The sequence below is a fragment of the Cupressus sempervirens genome, chromosome 9 (assembly GCF_028749045.1).
Source record: "Cupressus sempervirens isolate cs-2001-9-10 chromosome 9, ASM2874904v1, whole genome shotgun sequence".
NCBI lineage: Eukaryota > Viridiplantae > Streptophyta > Pinopsida > Cupressales > Cupressaceae > Cupressus > Cupressus sempervirens.
In genome coordinates, this window is record NC_143126.1 from 18,531,494 (window position 1) to 18,543,474 (window position 11,981).

Genomic DNA, 11,981 nt, shown 5'->3' on the forward strand with positions numbered 1-11,981 from the left:
ATTTTTCTTTTTCAATAGAGTGGCATAGTACACATGATTTGGAGGAGGCACCTTTTGGTATTGACATGGGGACACTTGAGCAAGTTTTAGAGATTTCATATATTTTGAGGTTTCTTCCTATAGGTGGGAGAGGCTTCATTGATACACCTTTGGTTATGTTTCTTCCTAAGGGGAAGATTTTTGTTCTACACTCATGGAGCAGTTTCTACATTGAGCCTAGAGCTTCTACCATTGGTGTACAATCTACATTGAGGGGAGGTTACTTGGTCTATATTCCTCTTCTTCTCTCTTATGGGGGGATCTTTTCTTCACATGACGTCTTCTTCTCTCACATTTTATTTTATTGTACTTATCTCTCTTTTTGGAGGGGAGTTTTTCCCATGTGTTTTTTCCTCTTTCTCCACTTTATGAGAGATTACATTGCATATCATTTGCACTTGCATATTGTACATGGGTACCTAACATGGCCTAGTAGTCAGGACCCATCTTACATTATTATCTAGCTTTTGTGAGCTTAAGTCATGTAGACACCTAGGATTCTACATATTCATATGATTTTTCATATTGACAACATAGTATTTTGCACTCCAATTGAGCATATGTTGTCTACTACATCTCTTTATGAGATACACCTTTACATTCTTATCCTCTCATTATTGCACATACATTCATGCACAATGGAGGGTAATCCACTCTTGGTGGACATGTGCTTAGTTGGTATGCTTATCTCTTTGCTAACTCCTAGTAATATTAGTTGTCTTTATATACAAGGAACTTCTATGATGTATTCATCCAATCATCTAATCAATCCATTCTCATTTGATCATATCTTTTTTCTTGTGTGCTATCTCTTGAGCTTCTAGATCTTGGCATTTCATTCTTGCCTTAGGAAAATTCTTACATGGTATCAGAGCTATAACAAATTCTTACAATCAAAAAGGCTAAAAAGGAGATCCTTGACCACGTGATAAGAAGGAGGATCATAAGATCATAAAGGACATAAAGTGCCAAAGGAATGCAAGATTATGATCTTACAATAAAGGAAAGATCATATAAGTGTAAAGGCTTTTCAAGGAGACTTCCAAAGCTAGAAAACTAGAGAACATAAGATCAAAGGATGGGATAATTAAAGCTGAGTGGGATCAGGTGCATAAGCATAAAGAAATTGACATGTGGAAAATAAAGTCTTTCAAAGATATGATAAGCAATTGATCATAAAATCATAAGAGACTTAAAGGAAACCCTCAATCATGTGATAAAAGAGTGTCCATAACATCATAAAAGCCAAACTCTTTTCCTTAGAAGATATGAAGGGTTTGAATTCCATGTGAATCATATGATCATAATAACCCTAAAATAAGACATGAAAGCACGTTTTCCCTTTTTCTAAGCTAGAAAATGACAAAGGATTCTCAACCAATGAAATTTCAAGAAAGTTTAAAGAATTCAAAGCTGGATAGTTATGTCGATGCTCCATTGAGGTGATAGAAAATAGTAAGTTTAAAGCTCATGCATGTAGGAATTTAATGCATTGTTTTGTTGATGAAGTACGCATAGAATAAAAAGATTCTCTAGGCCAGTAATAGGTTACCATTTACAAAAAGAAGAGATTTCTAGCAATTGTAGAGTCTTTTAGTGCACATAATTCATAGTTTTTAGTCTAAATTGAATAGGTTCAAGAATTTGAATTACAACCAAGATGTCTAATAAATAAGTAGAGGACATTCAAGATGTAGATATGGAAGTTGTATAGACTTCTACTACCAAAGGATGGAAAACTACCAGGCAGAGAAAACCAAGCTAGTTTGCAGATGAATAGATCAAGTTATTCCCTAAATCCTCGAATGCCATCTCTACAAATGACCATGATCTCCAAGACCCTTATGCATTCTGTAGGGATGTTATTTTCCTTAGTGTTAGTGGTTATCTATAATGTCTCCATATTTTTAACATCTTAGTGGAGCTCTTAGCCTTTACATTCTCTGAAGGCTATGTGGTGAAATAAGGAGAAATTGATTAAATTAATTTATTATAAATTCATTAAATAAATTAAAATTAAAAGGGGACTTTATAGTTAATTAATTTAATTTTCTAAAGGCACAATTAATTATTATATGACAAGGGAAAAGCTTCTAGAGAGTGCATTTTCTAGAAATACAACTAATTATTGTATTGAAAAGGGGGAAGCTTCTAGAGAATGCAATTAAACAATATTTTGCTTCCTTCTAGAAGGGTGAAGGAAAAGAATAACTAGAGGTGAGAGCTTCATTGTTAATCATTTGATTATTGTGAATTGCATTTGATATAAAATTGGAAGAAGAAACTAAGGTTTCTGATTTCAGTTAGTCATTGGAGAACATCAACTCTTTAGTGTTGCAACCATTTGAGGTGGTCAAATATCTAGTAAATTTGGTATTCAGGAGAGCTTCAATTAAGGAGTTCTATTTGTACTTAAGTTGGAGAATAGAATTATTGTTGGCTACTATAATACACAAGAATGATTCCATGCTATAGTACTTATGCTTGATTCATCTCCATCCTTGGGCATTACTATTATTAGGTTCCTTTTGCAACTATTAGTAGTTAGCATTGTAATTTTTAGGCATATGATTTTGTTATGATAATTCAAAATCAGATTTTGGCATTATTGTAGTCATTATTGTAAGCCCATTTGTCTTGGCAAACTCATAGCTACATTGTACATGAGAATGAATTCAATAAAGGAGATACATGTTGCATACCATTTATTTGATGAAATGTATATATAATAGCATATATTATCATCATAATTATTGTATGTCAATTATTTATCAAAATGTCAGTTGGCTATAGGTATGCATTCCATATCTAGTTTCCATGTATATGCATTGAAAGTACAAAAAGAATTGCACTTGCATATTAGCTCATTGTAAGAGGCATTGTAATATCATTTTCAAATTTCTTAGCATTAAAAGGAAGCATACAAGTGTTTGACAATATTCCTTGAGCTAGTTTGGGCAAGGGATATTACATTGCTATCAGAGCTAAATTCTGCCATCCTGCGGGCTTAGCAATCACAAGCCACCTAGGGTTGGCTCTCACAAATTTTCACTATTAGGCAAGCTTTGTTTGATAAGGAACAAGATTTTATTAGGTAGCTATACACCATGGGTGATAGGAAAGAGCATAGCCCACCAAGAGACAATAGGAATGAGGATCAAGAAATAAGGAAATTTTTAGAGCAATGGTTACGGGAAAAGAGCGAATGGTTTAGGCTTTGTAGGCATTCACCACCATGGTTGAGCACATGAACCCATAACATAGAATCAATTAGGAACAAGGGGATAATAGGAGTGTAGTGGAATCACCTAGAACTCATATAACTTTTTCCAAAATAGTAGATAGGCCTACACATCCTACTTTTGTTAGAGAGGAACTAGTACAGGAACCAACAAAGGAAGTTGAGGATGAGACATTTGCAGATATCCTTATGGCTGCAAATGATGAATGGAAATTATTAGAACTGCAGGTTTGAGAGAAGATGACCTTTGAACAATTTGTAAATTAGAGGAGATAACATTATAGATCACTCAGATAGGATAGGAGGTCTAGGGGTCAAAATAGTAAGCTGAAGAGGGCTATAAGAAAGCTCACTATGCTGACATTTGATGGGATTGGTAAGATGACATCTCAAGCTTGGATTTGTAAGTTTAACACATTCTTGGCATTGAGGCCAATGATAGATATTGAATCTATCAAATATGCCACTTTTCATTTGGAGGGAGTGGCACATGATTGGTGGTACCATGGAATGGTAACACTTCAGCATAATTAGGTGACAAAGTACAAGGACTTCGTGGATAGGTTGGTTGAAAGATTTGACAAGAAAGATCTAGAGGTTTACTTCTAGGAATTAGCATAGTTGAAACAAATAGGCAATTTGGATTATTTCATTGGTGAATTTTTGTGGTTGGCAGTCATGGTGCTAAACATTTCAAAGTGTAGATTGATAGTTCCTTTTGTTGGGGGCCTATCCAAACCACTGAGAGGTTGGCTAAAGGCATTTGATCCCATTTTTTTTATAGGAAGCTATGAAAAAGGCAAGAAGTATGGAACATGCAGTCCCAACAAATAAATTTTAGTCCGAAAGAGCATCTTCTAGTAAGGATAACAAACCATTTTATAAAAAACTAGAGAGAACTAATTTTAAAAATGATTCTAAAGATAAAACTCTAGCACCTTTTAACAAGGAAACATTAAATGATTTGAAGAAGAAAAATTATGTTTCTACTATAAGGGACCCTATGATGCAAACCATGACTGTCCTCTTAGACCAAGGGGAAAAGCTAACAAAATTATGTGGGCATACTATGAGGAAATAGATGGTGAAAAAAAGGAATGCAAGGCTGAAAAATTGTCTTAAATGGAGTCCATATATGGGGAAGGAGATGGGAAACTTAGGGAAGCTCATCTCACTAGTATCAAGTAGGAAGGATCATTTTGAATGAGAGGAGTACTTGCTAGACAATAAGTTATAACTTTGGGTTATACCAATGCTACTCATAATTTCACTAATGCTAGGTTGGTGGAGAAGTGTGGCATAAAAATAGAGAAGTTTGGGGGAATTAGAGTGAGGGTAGCTAATGGATATGTCCTCAATTGTGATCATAAGATCACTGGACTCCCATTGGAAGTTAATAATTATGCCTTTAAGGCAGATTTCTATGTTATGCCTATGGGAGATATAGATATAGTTCTTGGGATGAGTTGCTTGCATGATATTGGTGAGTTCACTCTTAATCTCAAGGAGATGGAGATGAGGTTTAAAGGGAATGGGAAGACATAGATTCTTAAGGAAACTAGGGACATTGATTTTATTATGGTCTCTTTCCAAAGGATGGATAGATTGATTTGACATGATTAGGTAGAGTGGGTAGTAGAGTGCATGTTAATGCCATCACAAGTAGGACAACATAAGACTGAATATCCTCCTAATATTTAGGAGCTTAGAGTTAAACACTCTAAGGTGTTTAGTGATATTCCACTAGGTAGACCACTAGATAGGGGAATTGAGCTCATCATTGTGTTAAAGGAGGGGGCTAAGCCCATCATGATTAAACCTTACAAGCATCCAAAGAGGTTGAAGGATGAAATTGAAAAAACCATAAAGGAGTTACTTGCTATGGGCCACATTAGACCAAGTCTCCTTTCACTTCTTTAGTGGTTTTGGTGCAAAAGAAGGATGGGAAATTGAGGATGTCAATTAATTATAGGGTACTTAATAGGAAGACAATTAAAAATAGGTACCCCATTCCTAGGATTGATGAATTGATAGATGAGTTTCATGAAGCTTGCTTCTTCTCAAAGATAGATTTGAGATCAAGTTATCACCAAATCAAAGTTAGAGAGTAGGACATTGAGAAGACATCCTTTAGATGTCATTGTGGCCATTTTGAGTTTGTAGTTATGCCATTTGGGCTAACACACGTGCTACTTTTCAGGCAACAATAAATAGGGTTTTCCATCCTTAGTTAAGGAAATTTGTACTTGTCTTCTTTGATGATATCTTGGTGTATAGTAGATCTTGAGAGGAGCACTTGGTTCACCTTGACATGGTATTGGATATATTGGGCAAAGAGTCCTTGTATGCAAAGGAGTTGAAATGTGATTTGGGTATGATAGAGTTTTTGTATTTAGGTCACATCATTAGTGCAAAATGTGTACACATGGATTCTAAAAAGATTCATGCCATTGTGGAGTGGCCTTCACTAGTAAACTTTACATAGTTGTGGGGCTTTCTAGGATTACGTGGTTTCTATAGGAGGCTAGTGGATGGATATTCTAGGTATCCAACACCCTTGACAAATTTGATGAGAAAGGGAGCTTTCTTGTGGACTCTTGAGACATAGGAGTGTTTTGAGAAATTTAAGGAGCTAATTACTTTCTATCTAGTGTTAGCACTACTAGATTTTAGCAAATATTTTGAGCTATATTGCAATGCTTCTAGAGAAGGCATTGGAGTGGCGCTTATGTAGGAGAAGCACCCTATTGCTTATGAGAGTAGGAAATTAAAAGGAAAAGAGTAGAGCTTTAACATATATGATAAGGAGATGTTAGACATTATGCATGCTTTGGCTAAATTCAAGAAATACTTGGTAGGTAGAAAATTTTGTATCAAAACCAACCATAAGATCTCAATGATAGGTAGAAAAAGTGGGTGAGCAAGTTATAGTCCTATGACTTTGATATTACATATTTTAAGGGGACATAGAATGTAGTTCTTGATGGTTTATCATGTAGGCCCCATTTGAGCTTATTGAAAGATATGTAAGAGGATTGGAGATACTTAATCCTAGTAAAGTATACAAAGGAGGCATGGATAGCCAGATTCATAGATGGAACTATTCAGGACAATAGATACACCCTTGTGAATGAGCTCATCATTCACAAAGGGTGAATATTTTTGTTTCTAGGCTCAAGAATGAAGAGGATGGTATTGAAGTCTTTTCATGATTCAACTATGGTAGGAAATCCTAGTTTCTACAAGACATATTGGTAGATTAGAGAGTGCTTCACATTGAAAGGGCTCAAAGCAAAGGTACTTTAGTATGTTAGGGAATGTCCCACCTACTAGAAAAATAAGTAGGAACATTCCTATCCATCTGAATTACTTTAGCCACTTATGATTCCTAATAGGAAGAGGGAGTGTTTATCTATGGACTTCATCACATGAATGCCTAGACCCTAGGGTAGGGACTACATATATGTGGTTGTGGATTTCCTTACAAAATTTGCACACTTCTTTTTGATCACTGCTACATACACTACTACATAGGTGGTAGAGTTGTTCTTCAAGGAGATATTTGGATTACATGGCCTACCTTGAAGCATTGTGAGTGATAGAGACAACAAGTTTATGAGTCACTTTTGGTAGGAGCTATTCAGGTTGTGTGTGATAGAGCTCACTTCGAGTACTAGATACCACCCTTAGACAGATGGTCAGATAGAGATAGTGAATAAATGGGTGGAGGGATATCTCAGAAATTATATAGTATGGCAACAAAAGGCATGGGTAAGGTGGACTTATCTCTATGAGTATTGCTACATGTTGCCCCACTTTTCAGCATATACAAGTTTTACAAAGTGGAAATTAAACTGAAGTCACGATTTGTCAAGTCGGGTCAATAGGTCTTTCTTCTTTAGGTGCTGAGTTTCTCCATTGGGTTTTCATCTTTTCCCTTCTCCCGTATCACATATGGCCTGGGTGGGTATTTTCTTCATTGTCATGAGTCTTAGGTGTAGTTTAGAGCCATCCTCGATGGAGATTCTTTATTTGTGCTACATCATTCGATTTTACTCCAGCCCATTTAATCTGGAATTAAAGAAAATAGCATCGATGGAAAATCAAGTTCTGGCTTCTCCTCGGCAGGTTTTCACACCCCAAAGGAAAATTTCTACAAGACTGGTAAATGCTATTGGTAAGCTTCATCGAAGTAAAGTGAATCATTCTAAGAAAAGATCGTTCAATTGATGTCATGATTTCACAGCGAGAGCCATTTTAAACTTGGAAAATGATCGGGATAAACATTGGTGGAAAACCAGAAAAGAGCTTCTCTATAGCAGACTTCGAAGTCAGTTCTCAATTTTTTGAAGATATATATGTAAAGGAATTGAGAAAGCCAATGGGCCCCACCCCTCACTTTCGAAGTCAGCTTCATTTTTTCCAAAAGCTTGAAATAAAGTGAATAGAGCAAAGGAAGTAAACAATGGCTTTGGCGAAAAAACAAGTTTCCTCTTATTCATTGTGGGTTTTTGCACCCAGAAGGTGAAACTCTGCAGCAATCTATAAATGCTATCCACAGGCTGAAATAGGGAAAGAATAAGCAATGTCGAAAAAATCAGAAAGAACTTCTCTTCTGGCGAACTTCGCACCCCAAAGGAAAATTTCTGCAAGGGCCCAAATAGAGAAGTAAAGTAACTAAGCGAGCCCCATTTTTCTCGCGAAGCTTCTCTTATGTTCCACTAATGAATTAGAAGAATCAAATAAGAAGCAACTGGTGCTAGGAGTAGCTCTCTACGATTTATGGTTTGAGAACATTTCTTACCTCTTAACATATGGTGAATGTCCAGAAGGTTTGAATACAAAACAAAGAAGAGATCTTAGATTAAAAGCAACCAAGTATGTGATTTGGGATGGCAAGCTTTTCAAAAGGGCTATTGATGGTACATTCCTAAGGTGTGTGGATAAACCACAACAAGAAAAGCTATTGAAAACATTTCATGATGAAGCCTATGGAAGACATTTCTCTTCTTCAGTTACAGCTTTCAAAATACTAAGGCAATGCTATTACTATCCTGGGATGTTCAAAGATGCATATGCATGGGTAGAAAAGTGTGAAAAGTGTAAAATGTTTTTTGGACACCCTCAATTAGCCGCACTACCACTCAGACCTATTATCATTGAAGGACCTTTTCAACAATGGGGTCTTGATTTCATTGGTCCAATCACCCTTGCATCCACTGCTGGTCATCAATACATCATAACTACAACCGACTACTTCACCAAGTGGGTAGAAGCTAAGGCTACAAAGAAGACTACTTCTAAGGTGGTATGTGAATTCATTAAAGAAAATATTTTGGTCAGATTTGGCGTTCCCATTAAATTAGTGATGGATAATGCATCCTATTTTTCTTCAATTGAGATTACTGATTTCTATTTTGAGTTTGCGATCACTGTCAGTCATTCATCCGATTATTTCCCTCAAGGGAATGGCCAAGCAGAATCTAGCAATAAAAAATTGATCAATATTGTAAAGAAATTGGTGTCAGATAACAAGAAGAATTGGCACAAAAAGATTCATGAGGCACTCTGGGCAGACAGAGTGACACCAAGAGAGAAATTGGTATATCCCCTTTTGAATTGGTTTATGGAACTGAAGCTAATCTACCTCTAGCATTGGATTTGGCTACAAGAAAACTTAGAACAATAATTGAAGATGGTGTCTATAAGGATGGTCTAGAAAAGAGAATCTTGTATCTGAATAAACAGGAAGAGGAAAGGATGGAAATTGTTGATCATATCACATAGCACCAAATGTGAGTAAAAGAACTTTTTGACAAGAAAACAAGACCTCAAAAATTTATGGTAGGAGATATGGTGTTACTCTGGGACAAAAGAAAGGTTCCAAAAGGAATGCATAAGAATTTTGATACTCTATGGAAAGGCCCTTTCAGAATTCAAAAAGAATTTTAAAATAATTCTTTCAAATTAGCATATGAAGATGGTGAAGAACTGCCCCTAACTTATAATGGTCAGGATCTCAAGCTCTACCAAGTTACAAATTGAAAACAAGTAACCCCATTAATGTACTATAGTTAGACTTAGTGTTGTGTGTGTTTTAGTTAGCTTTTCCTTTCCGGTGTCTTTTCCTCACTTTCCTTGTTTTTTTTTTGTTTTGGTTGTGTTGCCGCCTTTTATTTTCTTTTGTGAAACCAGAGATTTTGAATTCCTCACTTGGGTATACTCTACCCAAGTCCCCTGTCATAGCCAGCTATTGCCCCACTTTTCAGCATATACAAGTTTTGCAAAGTGGAAAGTAAATTGAAGTCACGATTTTTCAAGTCAGGTCAATAGGTCTTTCTTCTTCAGGTGTTGAGTTTCTCCATCGGGTTTTCATCTTTTCCCTTCTTCCGTATCACATATGGCCTGGGTGGGTATTTTATTCATTGTCACGAGTCTTAGGTGTAGTTTAGAGCCATCCTTGATGGAGATTCTTGATTTATGCTACATCATTCAATTTTTCTACAGCCCATTTAATCTAGAATTAAAGAAAATAGCATCGATGGAAAATCAAGTTCTGGCTTCTCCTCGATAGGTTTTTGCACCCCAAAGGAAAATTTTTGGAAGACTGGTAAATGCTATTGGTAAGCTTCATCGAAGTAAAGTATAATTAATTAATAGCAGTAGCTTAGCTTCAAGTTTTCGTAGTTAGATATCTGAAGGTTTTGTGAATTCATAAGATTGTGAATACACAAAAACAATTAGATGCTTAGAACTCAAACTCGCCTGAGTTAGGTCTTGTCTAAGTCTAACTTGGTTACACCTCTGCTATTATTAGGTCAAGAACATACCCAAAATTAGATAGAAAGAATAAACATAATTCATTGAAGATTATTCATATAGGGAGCTATACCTACCAATTCAGAGAAAAGCCGATAACCATAAGATGGCTTTTCAACTATTGTGAATAGATATTGTTCATAATCTGGGCATTAAGAATCATAATTTCATAAAAGATAAAACAAAAAATCTATTTACCAACAGATTTTTGGAAACTCTGCTACGGAGACGAATAATCGCTTGATCAAAAAGTCTATGTCATGAGGAAAAATGGTACTGCCTCATGAAAACATAATCCCAGTGCTCCAACCTAACCTTAGTTTTCAAGACGATCAAGAGGATATAATTTCATCCCTTAACACATTTGTTTGGAGGCATAGAAGGAACATTGAACATTATCGAAATGCTAGCCAAATATTAGAGGAAGAAGAGAGAAGAGCTAAAGCTTTTGAAAGAGTTGTTCAAAGAAGAGATATTTGGAGAGCAGAAAGACAACTAAGACAGTAAGCTTAGACCTAGCATCCTAAAACAATTTAGGTTCCTCTGAAGTACCAAGAAATAGGTTGGGCAAGATCCCACTTTTGAAAAATTAACAGAGCTCAGTTTTCCTATCTTAGAAGTTCCAAGGAAGAAAGGTGAAGGTAAAAGTCAGAGTAGACCCCCTTCCCCTATTAGAAATCAAGACACCAACACTTCACATTCCACTTGCCAGGTGCTAGCACTTCATGGAGTTACTGCACCTCTAGTCGTTAATTTTCCACCATATACTGCTAGAACAATCATGGCTTCTCCATGGGCCATGGCAACAAGGCCACTAGCACTAAATGCTTATCATGCACTTCCAGCTGGTTCATAGATCTTTAAGAGATACTCTTAGTTTAGTGTTTTGGGTTAATCTATCTACTCTGATTGGGCTAAAAGTGAAAAGGTGTCAAAACCTTGAATCTAGAAGCTAAGTCCCCTTGTGGTACACTATTGTGAGTCAGTCACCTTTAGAGAGGGTTAACCGTAGCAGACAATCCCTCTTTAGGGAAAACTGTGTTGATGAAACCTCGAGCGGTAATAGCCATTTTTGACATGGTAGTGACAACCACTATATAAATGTACTTGTGGAAGAAATCTCCACGGGTGTGGTTCATTATGGGTTGTCAGATCTCCCTAGTAGCTCTTGAAGATTAAGTTCTTGGACTGTGTCAAAAATTTGATGCGCTAAGATTGGAGGTCACCCCTATGAGTCATAAAAGTTGTAGGGTTAAACCATTACTAAAAACCTTAGAGAGGCCAACTTTTATTTCTAGGGATGTATGCGTGATTGCAAAACTTTTTGAAAACATACACAAATAGCTCTCCTAGGGATTAGCACAAACTAAGTCACTTGATTGTTCATGTGCAAGGTTTCTTTTGCCCTTGCTCATTATTTTTAGATGTGCTTGAAATCACTTTCTTGTTGTTCTACATGCCTGTTTATCTGCCTGGTTATTGAAACAATCAAAAAAATTGTCAAAATCAATTGCTGTTGTAAAACTAGTCTGCCTTCTTGTGCAAAATCATTCTGGTCTCACGCAAAATCATATACTTATTGCACAAAATCATTTTCTTCTCATGCAAAATTAAATTGCTATTATGAGTCTTCACACGACCCTGTGAACTTCTTTGTGCAAAATTAAACTGCTATTACTAACCTTCGCATGAGTTAGAAACTTCTTCGCGTGGCTTGTAAAAATTCTTCGCATGACCCGTAAAGATTTTTTGCGCAAGACTTTCTATTAGCATTACCAATTTTGGTCTATTTTAGCTATTTTCAGCCTACACACTATCCTTTTCTACATTCGTTTATCACTCTCTATTTGCAAACACTCCTGAAACAATGACACTTCACTTA